The 20,947-nt window shown below is 37.3% G+C and overlaps 1 protein-coding gene across 2 annotated transcripts in view; it reads right to left on the bottom strand.

The window, feature by feature from the left end:
• Nucleotides 1-20,947, bottom strand: part of HNF4G (hepatocyte nuclear factor 4 gamma) — a 187,959-nt gene that overhangs the window by 130,771 nt on the left and 36,241 nt on the right. The window lies entirely within an intron of this gene.

Below are 20,947 nucleotides of genomic sequence, written 5' to 3'. Positions count from 1 at the left end.
AAATATTAACACAAAGTCAAAAGACTAAAAAAAAAGAAAATGTCAGGTATATCTCATAGTAAAACTACAGATCTTAAAAACAGATCAAGGAGAAAAAGTTAAGAATCGTAAGAATAATTGTACTATCTGTAAACCAAGAAATGGGAAGGGAAGAGAGAGAGAGAGAGAGAGAGAGAGAGAGAGAGACAGAGAGACAGAGAGACAGAGAGAGACAGAGAGAAACAGAGACAGAGAGGAAGGAAGAAGAGGAGAAAGAGGAAAAGGAGGAGGACAAGGAGGAGGATGAGGAGGAGGACAAGGAGGAGGAAGAGAAGACATTCTATTTCAAGAAATCTTAAAAGAAAACTGAGAAAACTGCTCAGATCTCTTAGAACCAGAGGGAAAAGTAGACATAAAAATAATCAACTAGTAAATTCCTGAAAGAAATCCATAGATGAAAAATCCAAGGAACAACAAAGACAAAATTAAGTTTCCAAGTCAAATAAAAAAATACTGCAGGCAGCCAGAGAGAAAAAAAAAAGTCAAGTACTGAGAAGCTATAGTCAGGCTCACACATGATTTAGTGGCCATGACTATAAAATAGAGAACTCAGACTATAATACTACAAAAAGCAAAAGATATAAGCTTATAGTCAAGAATAACTTACCCAGCACAACTGCATATAATGCTACTGGGGAAAAAATGGACCTTTAATGAACTGAAGGACTTCCAAGCATTTGTGATGAAAAGACTAGAGCTGCACAGAAACTTTGAAGCTTAAGCAGAGGAGTGAAGAACAACCTAAAAAAGTAAACATGAATACAGGATTATAAAGGACTAAACAAGAATAGACTGTTTACGTTCAAACGTGATGCTATTTTATATCTCCTTGATGATGTGTGTCACCTCAGAACCCTATCCTGCATCAGGGTTCGTAGAGGGCCTAATTAAAAAGAAGTCCTGGAAGTGGTTCTGTTATATCTTGATGATATTAAGAAAAGAATGGAAAGACAGGGGATGAAGAATAAACTAAGGTAGGAGGATGGGAAAGAAAGGTTATGGAAAATTATTTCATATAATCAGGGTAAAAAAGTAGACATTTATACAAACATGAAGGTGGGGGGAAGTAACTGACATTTGAACCTCACTGTCACCTGAACTGGTCCGAAGAAGGAGGAATACACACACACACACACACACACACACACACACACACACACACACAGCTGCATACAGAAATACATTTCACTAAACAGATAAACAGGAGGAAAAGCAATAAAGACGTGAAAATTGATGAAGATTAGATTAAGGAAGGGATTAGTCCTAAATAAAAAATTTTTCTAAGGATGCCTAAAAATATTATATAGGTCATTGAGGTGGAAAAGAATGGGAATTTGATAGAGTACCCATAAATTGGGAAATGGATGCACATGTTACGGTATATAAATATGATGGAATACTACTTTGCTGAATTCTTATCAGAGTTAATGACCAACTAGGATTCCAGAATATAAAGATGAAACATGCTACCCACCTCATGATAGACAGGAGAAGAACTCAGTATGCAAAATGTGACTTTTTTTTAGACATAGCCAATGTGGAAATTAGTTTTGGTTGACTATATATGTTCATAATTGGTTTTGCCTTTCTTGTATTCTCATGGGGTGATGAGGGGCCAAAGGGGGAGAAGGTGAACTTTAGCTGATTAAAGCAAATAACTTAAAAAATTAATAGAAGGAAATGGAGCACTATGGGTTATCTTTGGTTCTTTTTAGCTTTCACTTTGTCCTTAAAAATCATTCATCAGATTAAACGTGTATCTTTATCTTTAACACTGCTATGAAGCTGAAGTAATTGAACTATGCCCCTGAATGCTAACTTGCACATACGAATAATTACTTCTTCACAAAAGTCTTTACATATGACTGATCCTTGATCCCCTGAAAAACACATCTTTGCAGATCCAGTGAGTCCATCAGTCAATAAACATATATTAAGCATTTACTGAGTACCAACTGTGCTGAGCACTGGGGATAAAAAGGAAGTAAAAACCACAGTCCTGGTCCTCAAGAAACTAACATTCTAGTGTGAGATAAAACATGTGAATAACTATGTACGTACAAAGTATAAATTCAAGTATAAATGGAAGATAATAAAGGAGAAATCACTGGAGGAAGGGGAGGAGGCAAGGATGATAACCAAGAAGGAATTCTTGGAAAACGTGGGATTTGAGCAAAGACAGAAATACCTTTTTGAGTTTGTTTTTTGTTGAAAGTAGTTCCAATAATGCATTGATGCTGGGGCCCTTTGCAACAATGAGCACTGGTTGTTTTTATGATCTTTCTTTGTTATCATCTCTTTTTCACTCTCACTTTCCTACTCTTAAGTGCTAAATGGAGGCAGCTTGATGCATTCACAAAATAATAGCTAACATTTACATAGTACCTTCTATGTGCCAAGCACTGTGCTAAGAGCTTTACAGATATCTCATTTGATTCTTACAACTACCCTAGGTGCTAGGTGTTATTACTATACTCATTTTGCAAATGAGGAAACTGAGGCAAAGAGATGCTGAGTGACTTACCCAAGGTCACACAGCTAGGAAGTGTTTGAGGCTAGATTTGTATTCAATTCTTCCTGACTCAGTCTTACTTCTCATCTTCTTCCTATATCCTACCTGTATATATGCTTAACACTTAGTATTGCCCTTTATATAGCCACTCCTTCAACAAGTTCATCCAACTGTCATAGCTTCAAATGGCATTTGCACAGTGGTGATTCTGTAATTTATAACTCTCAGCACAACCTTTTAGTCTCTAAACTGACATACTGAGGTACTTGCAAAATGAAGCACACTTCAGAACCAAGATGGTTACCTGAACAGAAGGCAGACTGCCCAACTTAATCCCTTGTTTAGCAAAAACCTGATATTCACTCCAAATATAATAATGATCCAGCAATATAGTGAGAAACCAAAACTGCAAAATAGTCATACATGATCCAATAAGCAACAGGCTAAGAGGAAAGGGCTCTGATAGTTCTAGCTCAAAGAAATCTTTTGCCTTTCAGTATGACCAGAAAAGGGTTAGAGATGAGCATAGCTGATAAAGGCTCTATGTTTGGAGGCAAAAAGAGAACAGTCATGAAAAAAATCCAAATGGTTAGTAGCAGCCAGTAGGGCAAGCCTGGAAGATGCCAGGATGCGCATGTCAGTGAACCAACAAGTTGTCAGAGTGCTCAGACCAGGAAACCTCAAAGATCAGAAGTCTCTAGCACCTGTTCCTGAGGCATCAAAGAGTTCCCTGAAAATCCAGTGCTCTGAACATCAAAGACACAGGGGGATCCAACCATAGAAGGAGAAAGAAGGTTAATGCTGCATCCCAGACAACTAAGGTCAAGAAAAAGCAAAACCAACTACCCAAGTTAAAAGTATGTCAGGAGGCATATCCTGGCCCTTGCACAAAGCCCCAATTCAGGAACGAAAGCTGAATGTAAGAGTAAACCAAATAAGACACTATTATCAAAATTATCGCAAATATGGAGAAATCACAAAAGAAAGAGATAATAAATCTCTTGAAATTGCCAGCAGAGACTCACAGAAAATAATGAATTTTCCACAAAGACCATGAGTACCAAGAAGACATGATGCGGGATATTTTTTTAAATAAGGGAAAAGGTCCTTGAGAAGAGATTTGAAAGAAGAATAAATAGCTTAGAAGTAAAAGTGGTAAAACTTGTCTAAGTAATAGTCTCCCTGAAAATTAGAATAGACCGAAGAGAAATCAGTGATTTCATTATACAAGAAACATTCATAAAAAGACTGAAACAAAAGAAGATTTTTTTGAAGGTCAGGCAATTTCTGAAGGGTATAACTGAGTAAAGTAATTACTCCTAGCCCTCAAACCACCTTCTCATTAACTAACTTAAGCAGGGCCCATTTCTTCTGTTTATCCCATAAATAAAAGCCAGTTAGAGCTAAGGACCCTCCCCAAAGGAAATCCTTAGCTTTTTCCTAATCTGCCCCTTCCTGAGGATGAAGTAATAAAGAGGAGCTGAGAACTCTTGGTCCACTTCATCATTAAAATGTCCACCAATCAGGGTTGCTTTATGTTTGTCAAGAAAGGTCCAAATGATATAATGTTAGGCCAATCAGAAAGAAGACACACCTAGGTATAAAAGACACTGTCCAGCCCTCCTTCTGGGACTTTTGGTGCAAATGGAGGCTAGCCAAAAAGACCCCTTGGTTACCAGGCTTCATGCCCCTGGTAACAGGGGATATCTTGCTGGGAGTATTGCCTCAGTTTGTCCTTTGTTAAATTCTGGCTGCTATATAACGTAGAAAGGAGAAAAAGGAGGGTAAAAATTAGTAGTTAAACAAGGAGAAGGAAGCAGTGGTCTAAGTGGCTATCAGTAGAATCTCTTTCTTAATTGAAATGGACCAGGGAGGATTAAACAAACACACACACACACACACACACACACACACACACACACACACACAAGAACTAGACTCTAAGGGGTGCTTCATACTGCTTTTTAGATAATCTCAGAATGGGCTTCACAAAGTGTATATGAATGTAAATTATCAAACCATAAGAAATAATGAAAGACAACTGCAAAGAATTCTGTGTAATATGAACTGATGAAGTATGCTGAACAATTTAAATAAGGCCAACAATACTGTTTAAAAAAACAAACCACTTTGAGAGACTTAAGAATTCTGTTCAAAATTATAGTTCTTAGGTCTCTCAAAGTATACTGACCAACCCATAGGTTTCCAGGGAACTTAAGCATATTACCCACCTCCTGATAGAGAGGGGATGGGCACAAAGTGCAGAGGCATACACTGTTGGACATAGCCATGGACTGGATTTATTTTATTGGACTATGCTTATTTATGACAAGGTATGTCAAGGTTTGGTTTGTTTTTCCCTGGCTTACTCTCAGTTAATGTTGGGGAGAGGAGTCGTTAGCAATAATAGTGAGGTACACACACAAAAAAAGACAGTCATCATAACCTTGCTTTTCGTTTTAAAAATAGAAGTTGAGAAGAAAGCACAGACAAGCAAGATAGTTTTGAAAGTAACTTGTAGAATGTAACATACATATTTCATGCCACAATGCTTTTAAAATGTATTTTTGAAATATATTATATATTAAAATCTATTTTTAAAAGCAATGTGACACAAAATGGAGATTCATGGGTTCACACAGGATATTCTTTTTTGTGTTCTGCCACATGTATGGAAATGTTTAAGTTCAGAATGAAAAAATTAAATTAAAAAAATAAATAACTACATTAACAACATATCACTGAAATTTCCATGTTCAAACAGAACATGACAGATGTTTTAAAAGATTAAGATGAAAATTACTTATAAATACTAAAGTCCCTTCAATTAGGCCATGAGACAATTCAAACCTGAAAACGAGATAGTGTTACCCTTTTTCCTAGTTTAAGGAACTATATTCCTAGCTACCAGTATATACTTCTTGCATCCCTTCAGTCCTATTTACTTTTCCACAGAAGTAGCCATATTGATTTTTTAAAAAAGAATGCTAATGAAATATTTTAAGGAATATCTATAAAGAAAAGACGGAAGTTCAAAAAGAAATACAAACATGGCAGTATTGAAATCAACATATGGAATTTATTATATACTTTAAAAAACAAGCTGCCTGAAATAAAGATTTATATTTTCATATACAATTTTATTTTTTATCTTCTGCTTTTATATTAAAATGCTCTTTTATGTGTTTAATTTCTCTACTCTCTTCCTTTATCCTGACCTCACCTCCTCTCCTTTGTTTTTTAATATTTTTTTTCAAAAAATAACATGCTAAAACATTAAAACCTTCAGTTCATATTATACAGAATTCTGTGAAATTATCTTTCATTATTTCTTATGGTTTTATAATTTACATTCATATACAGTTAAGCCCATTCTGAGATTACCTAAAAGGCAGTATGAGCCTAGTTCTTTCATGTGTATATGTGTGTGTGTGTGTGTGTGTGTGTGTGTGTGCATGTGTGTATGTGTGTGTGATCCTTCCTGGTCCATTTCAATTAAGAAACAGAGGAGAGAAGAATTATGAATGAATTAGTTATTCTCTCCTCTGTTTTTCAGACTGGATCTCCCCACTTCACCCATGCCAATGAATGAGCCCAATTCTAATACTAATTACAACAGAATCTTCGACCTGCTTCACTTCCAACCTGGGCTGATTCATTCCTCCTTAGACAACCTGGTAACCCTCTATTCTTGGAGTGTCATCATATTATAGCATGACCTAGCATGGACACTTGATCAGCTCTAGCCCTAATGCAGCTTAGAACTTTTGAGTTCAATTGATCCAACAGTCTCAGCCTTTCCCAGAATCAAGAATTACACATCTATGCCTATAAGTAAACACCACTCCAGGCTGGTGGTAAACTTCAAAATTTTTTTTAAAAGGAAGGAAAAAGATAAGATAGCACTTGTCATGTCAACAACAGTTGATCCTCTTCCCAAAACTATCTCCCTTGTCTTATTCTTCCATTGCTATACACATGCCCATCACCAAAAACTTCTGCCCATGGGACCTCTAACTAGGAAGAACTATCTCACTACTAACCCCTGTAATATCTGGCTGAACTTGACCCATTTCTATAGTAATCAAGTGTTACAAGCCTCAAACTGTTCTTGCTTGAAAAATGCCAATGGATTAGCCAACTGTCAAGGTCCAGATAGACCAAGTGACTTGGATCAAAAGCTCTTGGTTCAAAGTCCAGCTCTAACTTTCACTACCTGCTTGCTATGGATAAAGTATAGGTTTCCTCATTAGTCCACTTTGGATAATAATATTTGTCCTACATTACAGGGTTCTTATGAGGAAAACAGTTGTTTTATTCATTCATACAACAAACATATACTAAGCGCCATATACAATGTGCAGTAATAAATAAACGACAGTCAAGAAACATGTATTAAATACCTACCATGTGCCAAGCATTGGGAAATATAAAGGTAACATTCATCAAGAAACTTGACTCTACAGAGCTATAGAGGCAGCTCTGGAAGCAGGGAAATAACACGATCTGAAGTTGTCGAACCTGTATTTGAACCATTTGTCTTTTGCTCTAGGTGGTATTGCTATTGTTATACCCTAGTGTCACCCTAGTGTCAGTCAGCCCCTTTTCTATTTAAGGAACTTTGAGCTCTGGGGATGCTTGCCTGGCCAGAGTTTATGACAGTATCTATGAAATAAAATAGATTTGTGACCAAAAGTTAGATGACATTTAAATAAAAAAGGAGACATTAGATGAGAGAGTAGTGGAAGAATTCAGTTCAGAGAGGTGTGGAACTGATGAATTCTAAGAAGAGTTAAACAGCAGAACTAACTTAGTCTGAACCTCGTTCCCTTTCTGGTGTAGCCATGAGAGAAAGGCCTTTTTAACTATAGGCTGAAAGGGCTCACTACGGAGAGTTCCTGTATAGAGGGAGGATTACTAATCATCACTCCTCCAGTAGATAAAAGACCAAGTATCAGGTGGCCACAAAGATATTAGAGTGAGTCAGGTGCTTATGGAGAAAAGTGGAAGGGGGGAAGAAATGTTCCATTTTATTTTATTACATCAAATACCTATGCTGTGAATAAAAAGAATCATAGATTTAAGGGCTAGAAGAGGTCTTGGGGACCCTCTGATCCAACATATACATGAAAGACACCCTCCTCCCCACTCCCATAATATACCTAACACGTGGCCATCCAGTACAATAATGATAATAAAAATAATAATGCTTACTGTGCATGTGCCCGGCACTGTACTAAGCACTTTAGTAATATTAGTAATATTATTTCATAAATATTATTTCACTTGATTCTCATAAACACCATGGGAAGTACCATGCTATATTATCATTTTAGAGATGAGGAAACTGAGGTAAATATAGATTAATAACTTGCCCAGGGTCTCACAGATAGTCAATATTTAAGGCCAGATTGGAGCTCAGGTCTTCCTGACTCCAGGCGTAGCACTCTATTCTCTGTACCACCTAGGTTCAAGCATCTACTTGAAAAGAAATGAAGTAGAAGCACAGTAAACACACTGCTAGAGGATTCTGAGATATTGTTTATGGAATATTCTGACCCACAAAATACCTTCAATATATGATCGCTAACATAGGTGATGGGGTCTTTAAGGTATGCAATATACAATATACCCTGAAATAAGCACAGAAATTCAAAATTCACATCAGCAAAAATAGTTAATAGATCTTCCTTTCTTTATCTTTTGAGAGAATATTTCTAAGACACTCTCCTATGTAATCTTGAAAATACATAGGACTACTTTTTAAAAAATAGCCCCTGATATGCTAATATTTTTAATATAAATCAAAGTGACACCTAAATGTATAAAGAGAAATGTCTTCTCTCTTCCATGGAGTGATATTCTATCAGAGTAATTTATTTTGAGGGGAAATGTTAAAAAATAAAGTAAAATATATAGGGCCATGCAAAAAAAAAACCCTCTTTTTTCAGTAGTCACAATGTCTACTGTTCTGACACTTCCTTCTCGTCCCCAGTTTAAGCCTCAATTTCATTAGACAGGCAGTGGAAAGAATATTAAAACTGGAGTCTTAAGACCAAGGTTTTAGTCTGAGCTCTGACAAGTTCTATCTGTGTAAACTGTGAAAACATGACTCCATCTCTGGAAACTGTTTCCTCACCTGCAAAATAGATGTAATAATAGTGGTACTAACTCACAGGTTTTTCTGTGTATATGACTAAAGCTCTTTGTAAACTGCAAAGCACTGCTTAAATATGAGCTATTATTTTTATTCTTAGAAAGCACTCAATAAACACTCAATTGATCCTCTCTGTTATCCCATTATGTGCTAAATCTACATTAACTGCTGCAAAATTAAATATTATTATTAGTTCTAGGTGATTTTACTAAATGTTATGAAGGATAAGATCTCAGAACTATAAATACTGGGCATTCGAAAGATTTGCACTTTTGAACAAGAGAGCCTTCACCTACAGTCAGATAAGGAGTGTACTTTATAGCCCTACGCACCACTTACCTGCTGTAATCATAAGGTGGGAAAGTTCACAAGACCTGTTGAAACCAGTTCTGGTTTCAGAAGACACTCCCTTCAGAGTAATTTCTCTCTCATACTGGCACTCTTAATAGGTCTTTAGCTTGATCACTTAACAGAGATGGGTAACACAGTAATGATGACAGTAGATTTAAAAAAACTACACTACAACTGCTAATAATTCTTAAAGCATACTTTTCACTTTATTTTTCCTGGGGTTTTGTGTTTTCTTTTGCGACAGGGCTAATATGGAAATGTGTTTTTCATGACTTCACATATATACTCAATATCATATTGCTTCCTGCCTCAAAGGTTGGGGGACAGGCAGGAGGGAAAGAGAGAATTTGGAATTCAAAATTTTTAAAATTGAATGTCAAAATTTTTTTTTGTATAATTAGTAAATATTTAATGAAACAAATATAATATATTTAAAATGCAAATATTTTCTAGAGTTTCAATAAGGACTTCCAAGTCATTGATAAATACTTAAATTAATTTTTTCAACACTTTGAAGAAAAATTAGGACACATATAAAAGAAATGGATCCCAAAAATGATTATGTGGCTTTCAAGAGATCACAAAAAGTTAATGGCAGAGCTGAAAATAGAATTTAGACCTCTTAGCTTCCAGCTTAGTATTATACTAGAGTTTCAAACACCCTGTCACCAGGTAACTGGAAGTTCTGGACTAGACAGCAGAAACAAAAGTACAGGATTCCTCACCCTCCATCTCCCCAACTATGCACTCTCAGTTTGCCTGTGTTAGCTCTATTCTATTAAGGCAATGTGACCATACAGTGAGACACGCTGAACCAAGTATAATGAGGAAGTCTGTAAATAGTGAACATGAACACAAGGAAAACTATGAGACAGAGAAGCAATACCAACCCCCTTACTTCCTGGCTCAGAGGTGTGTGACAACACTTTGCCAACTCCCTATTTGAAAACAAAAAGTCAATTCCTATATATTATTATGTATCCTTCAATGTCAAGTTTTAAAACAAATATTAAATGCTGTCTGCAAACAACTCTGAAAGCAGTATTAAGTTGTCAGTTGTTCTGAATATTATTTTGCTATGTTTATACAATATCCAGAACATAAGTTAAAAAAAGGAAACACATGCACACACACACACCCCAATTTTCCAAGCAAAACTCTGAAAAACTCCTACAGAATCATAGGAATTTAAAATTCCTTAGACAGCAACTATTCTAACATTCCTGGTCATATTCTCTGTACTTGGACACTTTCATTGATAGAGTTCATTACCATTAAAAACTTACTCTAAGGTAAAATAGCTCTACTTGTTAAAGTCCACTATTATGCGGAACCCAAATCTAGCACCTTTTGGTTCCACTCATTGTTTGACATAATCTATTCCCACCCCCCAGGGAAATAGCCAGATGCCTTGACATCATGTAGCTATGATTTAGGCTCAAAGAAAAAGATACGAGCAATACAAAGTTTCAAATTCTGACAAAACAACTAGAGATTAAAGTATATTCAGATTAGTGAGCTTTTCCGGGACCACCCACCAACAGTATGATTATGGCTGTAATACCAAATACAGAATTGAAGTAATAATGTAAATTCAAATTCCCCCAAGGTTTTTCCTTCAGTGATGCCATATTTCACATAGCTTTAAGTTAACCAGAATTATCCAAATAGGACTTAGATTCAAACACGGAATATAATGCTAGAAAAGCCATTCGACCTTGGTTTTAACATCTATATAAATGAGAGAGGAGGATAACAGTTATACTCCCTGTTTAATAGAAAAGCACTTCAAAATCTTAAAAATGGGTTTTTTATTAATAACGTCACATTCCTCATAGTTCCATAGTTTACTCTGCATATATAGATAATGTCTACTTGTTGAAAACATGCTATCAAAAGGGAAGTCAACCCTGTTAATTGAGCATTTGCTCTTTGAACCCTTAACCTACCTAAACATGCTTGGCACACAGCATACTACATACATCCGTTCATTAATTCACATTTCCCATTTTTATGTAGCTTATGTGTAATTACAATTAGCAACATGAAATCACCTTTAGAGTAGAATTACAAGCAGGATCCTGTAATTCAAGCAGGATCTGGGGCATTCCCTCTCATAGTTAGGACTCCTAAAATAGTTACTCCAAGTGAAATATAAACTCTAGGTCCACATCTATTCAAAACGACAGCCCCCAACACATTGACTTTTTCTCTGCTCAATCAGAGGACACTATTCATACAGCCACCACTTTAGTTCAAGCCTTCATCACCTCTCTCATGGACAATTACCATTACATCCTAATTACTATTACTATGTGAAAACTTTCATTCTCTTTAATCTATCCTCTTTCCAGCTACCAAAAGAACCTTCCCAAAAAGGTCTCACTATGTTACTTCTCTTTCTCAATAAATCCAATGATTCCTTGTCTCTCCAAGATCAAATAAAAACTATTCTGTATGGCATTTAAAACCTTTCCCAAACTGATCCAACTTATCTCTCTAACCTTGTCATTCAATATCCCCCTTTATGCACTCTACTTTCCAGTCCAAGTGTGCTTGACGTGACATGACTCACAAACAACACTCACATTTACTGTCTCCATGTCTTTTCACAAGTTGATTACCTCCATCTGATAGGACCCCTGGTCTCCTGGTTACTTCAAACAATGCCTTCTACATGAATCTTTCCCTTACCACCCCAGCTATAAATGTCTTCCCCCCACCCAAAAAAAAAAGAAAAAAAATATTTATATGTCCCAAAGATTCATCATCTCATTGACATAGATCTTAACTTCAAAAAAAATACAGAGATCACCAATCTCCTCTACCTTCATATACGAGCTATTTTGCCTGAGAAATTCATTGCCCTGTAGCTAGCATAATAACAAGAACATCTCAACTTATCTGGACTCATCACTGGACAACATCACTGACCAAGAAAAGTACAGTTCCTTGAGATAATCTGTTGTTTTGTTTTTAGTCTTTCTATATACAGCACCTAACATAGCCCCTGGCACAGAACAGTCATGTAATGAATACTTCTTGAGAAACCAATAAATGACATAGCATTTTACAAATCATTGATATTTCTTTTTCCAGTATAGGAGATAAATGAAGTATGAATGAGCTGCAGAACATCAACATTTCTAAAGAACAGGTACTTCTTTGTTCCAAACTATGCAAACTAGGAATTAAAATAGCAGAGTATAAAAAAAGTACAGTCAGGGCAGCTAGGTGACGCGCTGAGTACAGCACCAGGCCTGGAGTCAGGAGGACCTGAGTTCAAATCTAATCTCAGACACCTGACACACTTACTACCTGTGTGACCTTGGGCAAATTACTTAACCCCAATTGCCCTGCCCTCCCCCCTCCAAAAAAAAGTACAGTCTAGCTCCCTCATCAAACCTCCTCCACAAAAGTACTAAAAAAAAAAAAAAGCACCACACCAAATTCTGATCAATAAATCCAAGGGAGAAAAAAGTCAGAGTGAGTCTTTTTTTTTTTTGCCTTTTTGATATACTTAGCATTTCTAGCACAATGTTGAATAGTAATGGTAAAAAAAGATATCCTTGCTTTACCCCTCATCTTCTTGAAAAAGTCTCTAGTTTATTCTCATTATAGATAATGTATCTGACTCTTGGTTTTAGATATATAGTACTTATCATTTTAAGGAAAGTTTCATTTATTCCTATGCTTTCTACAGTTTTTAACAGGAATGGGTATTGCATATTGTCAAAAATTTTCCTTGATTTTATTATTATAACCATATTGTTTATTAATATTGTCAATTGTATTTATAGGTTTCCTGATTTTGAATCAGTCCTACATTCCTGGTATATAAATACAGACAGTCTTGTCATTCTATATGATCTATGTGACATATTGCTATAGCCTGCTTGTTAAAATGTCATAAAAATTTTTCCATCAATACTCATTAGAGATATTTTTTCTTTCCTTTACTCTCATATTTATTGTAAACAGATTTTATTGTATCCTCATTGCATATGATAGTTGCTTTTGGTTTTAGACAGGTGCTTTTTTCATTTTAAATTTATTTATTTAACATATTTCATTTTCAGCATTGATTTTCAAAGGAGTTTGAATTACAAATTTTCTCCCCATTTCTACCCTCCCCCCCACTCCAAGATGGCATATATTCTGGTTGTCCTGTTCCCCAGTCAGCCCTCCCTTCTGTCACCCCACTCCCCTCCCATCCCCTTTTCCCTTCCTTTCATGTAGGGCAAGATAAATTTCTACGCCCCATTGCCTGTGTATCTTATTTTCTAGTTGCATGCAAAAACTTTTTTTTTGTTTTTGAACATCTGTTTTTAAAACTTTGAGTTCCAAATTCTCTCCCCTCTTCCCTTCCCACCCACCTTCCCTAAGAAGTCAAGTAATTCAACATAGGCCACATGTGTATCATTATGTATAACCCTTCCACAATACTCATGTTGTGAAAGACTAACTATATTTTGCTCCTTCCTAACCTATCCCCCTTTATTGAATTTTCTCCCTTGACTCTGTCCCCTTTTGAAAGTGTTTGTTTTTGATTACCTCCACCCCCATCTGCCCTCCCCTCCATCATCCCCCCTTTTTTTATCTTCTTCCCTCTTCTTTCCTGTGGGGTAAGATACCCAATTGAGTATGTATGGTATTCCCTCCTCAGGCCAAATTTGATGAGAGCAAGATTCACTCATTTCCCCCTCACCTGCCCTCTCCCCTCCTCCCACAGAACTGCTTCCTCTTGCCACCTTTATGCGAGATAATCCAACCCATTCTATCTCTCCCTATCTGCCTCTCTCAATATATTCCTCTCTCATCCCTTAATTTGATTTTATTTCTTTTAGATATCTTCCCTTCATCTTCAACTCACCCTGTGTCCTCTCTCTCTCTCTCTCTCTCTCTCTGTATATATATATATATATATATATATATATATATATATATACACACATACACACACATACATATATACATACATACACATTCACTTATATATATGCATAAACACACACACATATATACGTATATATATATACATATATATATATACATACATATATATATATATATACATATATATATATATATGTATATATATATATATATGCATATTCCCTTCAGCTGCCCTAATACTGAGGTCTCATGAGTCATACACGTCATCTTTCCATGTAGGAATGTAAACAAAACAGTTCAACTTTAGTAAGTCCCTTGCAATTTCTTTTTCTTGTTCTTTTTCTTGATTACCTTTTCATGCTTCTCTTGATTCTTGTGTTTGAAAGCCAGATTTTCTATTCAGCTCTGGTCTTTTCACTGAGAAAGCTTGAAAGTCCTCTATTTTATTGAAAATCCATATTTTGCCTTGGAGCATGATACTCAGTTTTGTTGGGTAGATGACTCTAGGTTTTAATCCTAGCTCCACTGACCTCCGGAATATCGTATTCCAAGCCCTTCGACCTCTTAATGTAGAAGCTGCCAGATCTTGGGTTATTCTGATTGGGTTTCCACAATACTCAAATTGTTTCTTTCTGGCTGCTTGCAGTATTTTCTCCTTGATCTGGGAGCTCTGGAATTTGGCTACAATATTCCTAGGAGATTTCTTTTTGGGATCTATTTGAGGAGGCGATCGATGGATTCTTTCAATTTCTATTTTGCCCTGTGGCTCGAGAATATCAGGGCAGTTCTCCTTGATAATTTCTTGAAAGATGATATCTAGGCTCTTTTTTTGATCATGGCTTTCAGGTAGTCCAATAATTTTTAAATTATCTCTCCTGGATCTATTTTCCAGGTCAGTGGTTTTTCCAATGAGATATTTCACATTGTCTTCCATTTTTTCATTCCTTTGGTTCTGTTTTATAATATCTTGATTTCTCATCAAGTCACTAGCTTCCACTTGCTCCAATCTCATTTTTAAGTAGTATTTTCTTCAGTGGTCTTTTGGACTTTGGCCTAATTCTGCCTTTCAAGGCATTCTTCTCCTCATTGGTTTTTTGGAGCTCTTTTGACAACTGAGTTAGTCTATTTTTTAAGGTGCTGTTTTCTTCAGTGTATTTTTCAGTATTTTTTTGGGTCTCCTTTAGCAAGTCATTGACTTGTTTTTCATGGTTTTCTCACATCCTTCTCATTTCTCTTCCCAATTTTTCCTCTACTTCTCTAACTTGCTTTTCCAAATCCTTTTTGAGCTCTTCCATGGCCTGGGACCAGTTCATGTTTTTCTTGGAGGCTTTTGGTGTAGGCTCTCGCACTTTGTTGACTTCTGGCTGTATGTTTTGGTCTTCTTTGTGACCAAAGAAAGAATCCAAAGTCTGAGACTGAATCTGGGTGTGTTTTTGCTGCCTGGCCATATTCCCAACCAACTAACTTGACCCTTCAGTTTTTCAGTGGGGTATGACTGCTTGTAGACTAAAGAGTTCTATGTTCCATGTTTGGGGGGCATGCGCCAGCTCTGCCACCCCAGCACTCCTCCTTCCCCAAGAGCCCCCAACCCAGACTGGGCTTAGATCTTCAGCTGGCTGTGCACTCCTGCTCTGATCCGCAGCTTAATTCCTCCCCCCAGGTGGGCCTGGGGCCAGAAGCAACAGCAGCTATAGCTGCCCCACCTCCGCTGCCCCGTGGGCAGTGGCCGAACCACAAACTCCTTCCACTCCCACAGCTTTTCCCACTAACCTTCTCCGCTGTCTTTGGTGTTTGTGAGTTGAGAAGTGTGGTAACTGCCGCAGCTCACTGATTCAGGGCGCTAGGGCCCGCTCTGCCCGGCTCCTGGTCTGGTTGGTCCGCGCCGCTCACGCTGGGCTCTGCTCCGCTCCACTCCCAGCTCCCAGCTCCCAGCTCCATGTGGGATAGACCTCACCCAGAGACCATCCAGGCTGTCCTGGGCTGGAGTCCTGCTTTCCTCTGCTGTTTTGTGGGTTCTGCCATTCTAGAATTGGTTCAGAGCCATTTTTTACAGATTTTTGTAGGGACTCGGCGGGGAGCTCACGCTAGTCCCTGCTTTCCAGCTGCCATCTTGGCTCCGCCCCCCTCATTAGAGATATTGATAGTTTTCTTCATCTGTTCTGGCTTTCCCTGGTATCAAACTATTTTTCCCTGAATTTTTTGTTGTAACCATATTTTTAAGTAATATTGTCAATTATCTGTATAGGTTTCCTAATTTTGAATCAGCCCTGCATTAATGAAAAATAATGCTCAATCTTCAACATTCATGTGTTTACCTTTAGTGAATTTAAGCATTCACATTTTACTAGTAACTTCATTTTCTCTTTTGCTTTGGCAACTTCACACCTTTGTGGCTATGTGCAGTAGAGAAAAAAAACGAGAAGCACAATGCACACAAATTTGTGGAACAACTGATCTCCTACTAGGCAGTTCACCAGTCTTCTTCTCCCTAACACTGTAAAGAGCTCCCCATGAATTCATTGCATATTATCATTGCTTGCCCTTAAAACTCAAGTTTTGTGTCACAATTATGCCTACAAAGCATAGTGCAAATCCTTTGCATTCTAAGCCCATGCATGAAAAGTCAGTGATAGGGTTTTAATGTTAAACTTCCTGCTGGAACGTCTGCAGCTGCTCTAAATCTAATCAACCAGCTAGCTAGATACATCAAGGGTGCCAATCCCATCAGTGCCTACAGCCTCTATGTGTGGGGTCTGAAATTGTCCAATCTGCAAGAAAAATCACTGAGGCAGAGCTCCAAAGCAATAGCACTTTATGAAAGGGTCCATTGCCCTCTCTAATGAAGTGGACCTCTGATCTTGCTCCTGATCTGAAATGCCCCTGGTCTCCAAGACCTTGTTTTTATAGGGTTTGACACCAGGGTCGATACCAGAACATTCTGGAGGGGCCACATAAAATACAAAATCCCATCAGTTGACAGACTTTCTTTTAAGAGCCAAAAATGATGCATCAGCTTAAAAATGGCACATTAGCAGGGGAGTTACTCATTAGACAAAGCACAAGGTATCTCCACTGACTAACTGGTCATAAGATGGACAAGGCATGTGTCATCTCTGGTGACTAAATAGTCATAAGATAGTCCCCTCCCTGTGCTAGGTAAAATAGGGTGATCTGGAGGTACAAAAATAAGTTGGGGGACTTGCCAAAGAAGCAAGGCATCCCACCCATGCTGGGTTTGGACACAGAATTTGAACACAACAGGAGGGAGATCTATTTGCCAGCATTTTTGTGGTTGCTTAAGTCAGCTTCATAACTGGCAAACACCTAGTGAATATTGGAATTAAAGTCTGAGACCTACTAAAAGAACCTATCTTATCTAATTATCCCTATATGATTTACGCAAAACATCAAACTGATTAATACTGATTGGAATAGAGAAGGGATCTAAATGAGGCATTTCTCTCTAAATTTTTCAACTCGCCTCTCCTATGCTCCTATACTCTGAGATCCTTAATGATCTCAAACAGTGCAGGAAGCAGATGTCATTGACTGAGTAGTTCAAGCTGGATATATCCTTCACTATCTCCAATGCCATCCATCAGCCATGAAAGACAGAGTATAAGAGGTGATGTTGAGACCTTGACAGTCTTGGTGTCTTCCAATAGCAGCAAATAAAATCCCAGTAACCTCTCCTTTGGTTTTCACAAAGCAGCCAAGGTAGAGACATTTACAGAAGTATATAATACAGTACAACACCTTTACACAACCATCTAACATGGTGGAAAGATTCAACTTTAAAAATGTTTTAGTTTTAAGAATTTTATTTGCTGCACAGTATATATGATATGGTAAATTTCATGTGTTATGAGAAGTTAATATTGTCTGAAATCAATGTTTTTTTAATTGAGACATTAGCACAAAAGGTTATAGAGTTCTAGGGAATTATTAGCAAGAAAACATGTTTTGCATGTTACCAATTTTATTTTATGTTGTATATTTTGTGGGTTATTTCATGTACTATGTTATAAAAAGTGCATATCACCAGATTTAATGTTTTGTTATAACTGTATGTAGAAAAGTATATTTTCAGCAATCTCTAGTAAAAGATTACAGTCTTTGGTAATTGTGCAAATCTAACCTCCTATTTCCCATAAGCTCAATATATCAACATTCAAGTTTTTTTTTCCCTTTTATGCTGTTTTCTAGGAAGGTTAACCCCACAAAAGTTGAAGGTTGACCGTACTTAAAGGAGGATTGCTTAAATCAAGTCATAGGACAAGTTGGTGTCCATGGTTCTGACTCAGTTGGGTCCTTGTGAATCAATACCGGGGCACTAATGGAAACAAACTGTCCTTTCCCTACCTGTTAGATATGATTATCCCTCTCCATGCCTTGGTGAACATCAGTAGCTGTAATCTACTGTCTGTAAGATTCAGCATGGGAGCCATTTATTGATCACCATCATACATAACACCCTCCTCAGAACAATTCAGCTGGAAGTCATTCCACTCCCTATGTGTTGGCTTAAAGCAAGCCATGATGAAATGACAGAAGTTAGGATCATAGGATTATAGTCTTAGAGCTACATGGTACCACCTAGCCACACCTCTTCCTTTTATAGATCAGGAAACTGAGACCCAGAGAAGTTAAGTGACTAAAGAAAATATACATACTATGTAGTAGAAATGAGAATCAAACCCTATCTTCTGACCCCAAACCCAGGGTTTTTACCAGTTAGTCTTCTTTAAAACTCTGTTCCCAGGGTATTTTGTGATTTGAACCTTCAGTCTTACTATTATAAATGTTATTTTCTTGCCCCTGGACTAAGGTAGTTTCCATTCTCCCATAATATCAAGGACCTTTCATGTGTGCAGCCTCATTGTTCTATGTGTGATGTTGGTGACTGCAGGAATCCATGACTTGTTCCTGAGCTAGCTAACCCAGCAGCGGGTTGGTTAAAGTTGGTGGGTGGATTTGTCAATTCCTAGATACCTGATAATGATAGGATTATTTTGAGGCATTCTCCTTACATAGCAGTATTTAGAGAAGAATGTGAGAGAAAGAGGGAAGTCATCTACCACATAAGCCTAGATGGGGGTCAATATTCAGACCATGTTCTAAACATTTCAGTAATTAGTAAGGTAGTCCTACATAGCCTGATAAATGTTTCTTTAAAAAAGAGGATATTGGTCTTTATCTTTATGATGACAGGAAGTCAAAAGATTAGAATATTTTGTCATGGTGGCAAACAGAAATGATAACTTTGGAAGCAGTATAAAAGAGGTCTAGAGGAAACGGCAGGCACCCTTTGGCAACAGACTGGACATTTTGAGTGAAGGGCAATAATCAGTCCAAACTCCTCCAAAAATCATTCCAAAATTACTTCTTTTTCCTCGAAGATGAATGATATAGTGACATTTAGAAGACAAGGAGAGATACCTTTAAGGCAGAAAATAGCCTTTTCCTTATATTTTATGAAATTATTGACAATATATCCAGTGAGTTGCCTTATACAGATAATATTCCTTAGAACTAAACTAAAGGGAAAATATTACAGAAGAAACAGTCATATCCTATCTGCTAAAAGGAAACCACCGCATAATTTTATCATAAGACCATAACTTTCATATTCAGTTTATATTATAAGGATCAAGTCCTTCGAATAGTACTTTGTCAGCAATTTCAACTCCACCTTCCATGCTATATAACTCTGATCAGTAAGGCCAAACAGAGCAAGGAACAAGATAAAATCAAACCTTCCTTCCTATAAACAGCTTCAAGTCTGCTCCTTCCCTACCTCAAAATTGTTGAAGTTCCTCCCCTTGACTCCAAATCAATACTGTCCCACATTAACATTTCATTTGGATCAGCAGAGTAAAACTCTACTAACACTTCTTCCACTAACACAAATTATACCTATAATTCTCCTCCCAGCCATTAATATCAAGTAATGTAATAAATATAATTAGTATAATGTAATTACAATATAATTTGCAATGACAACATAATAGCTATTTCTTCAAAGTAGACAATAAAAGAGACATTTGTGTTTGTCTTCTGAATATATGACTTAGGTCTACCTAGATATTTTATACTGTATTTTGGGCCTTCCTGGCTTAGAGTGAATGTCAATGACAACTGCTTCTCTTTGGAACTTTTTCTTTCTTTTTTCTAATTAGAGGGGCCATCCCTTGACTCACTTCTCAAAGAGGCCTATTCACTGAATGGGCATTATCTCACTCTAAGTGAGTACCTGAAAAGGCCTTAGCCTAAAAGGGCCAGGATCTCCCATGACACCCTGGGCCATCTCCAGTCATCCTAATGAATATCTGGTCACAGGATCCAGGTGGCTCTGAGGAGAAAGTGAGGCTGGTGACATTGCACTGCCCTCCCTCACTCAAATCAAAGTCAATTGCAAGTCATGTCATCATTTTCCTGATGCCATGGTTGTCTTTGAAAACTAAAGATAAACACATACTTCCTTCATACCCATTAGTAACTTCTAGATCAAATACGTTCCTTCTATCATAATGTGCCCTTCTCAATTCTACTCAGATTGATATTCTGCCTCTTTATTCTCCCCTCTTCTAAGCCCTACCAGCCCATTCCCCAGAACACTATGGATTCCTTTTTCTTTTGTTTGCAGACTTCTTTGAGGGTTTTCTGGAGAAACAGTTCTTTCATTTCTTCATCTTAACTGAACTTCACCTTTCGGCTGACAGCAACACTTCTTACCCCTTCTGGACAATTGTTTGGCCACCACTGCTCAGGGAGCTATTAATGGAAGAACTGGCATTTGAACTTGGCCTTAAAGGTTAATTCAAACTTCTGCTGGCAAAATAAAAAGTGTGTGTGTGTGTGTGTGTGTGTGTGTGTGTGTGTGTGTGTGTGTGTGTAAGCAGAGAGACAAGAGAGAGATGGATAAAGGGGGGTGGGGGAAGTGAGAGAAAGAGAAAGAGAGAGAGAGAGAGAGAGAGAGAGAGAGAGAGAGA

Source organism: Trichosurus vulpecula, chromosome 1 (genome assembly GCF_011100635.1).
Source record: "Trichosurus vulpecula isolate mTriVul1 chromosome 1, mTriVul1.pri, whole genome shotgun sequence".
Taxonomy (NCBI): Eukaryota; Metazoa; Chordata; class Mammalia; order Diprotodontia; family Phalangeridae; genus Trichosurus; species Trichosurus vulpecula.
Note: the sequence above shows the minus strand (reverse complement) of the source record. Positions and strands in the feature narration are given on the sequence as shown.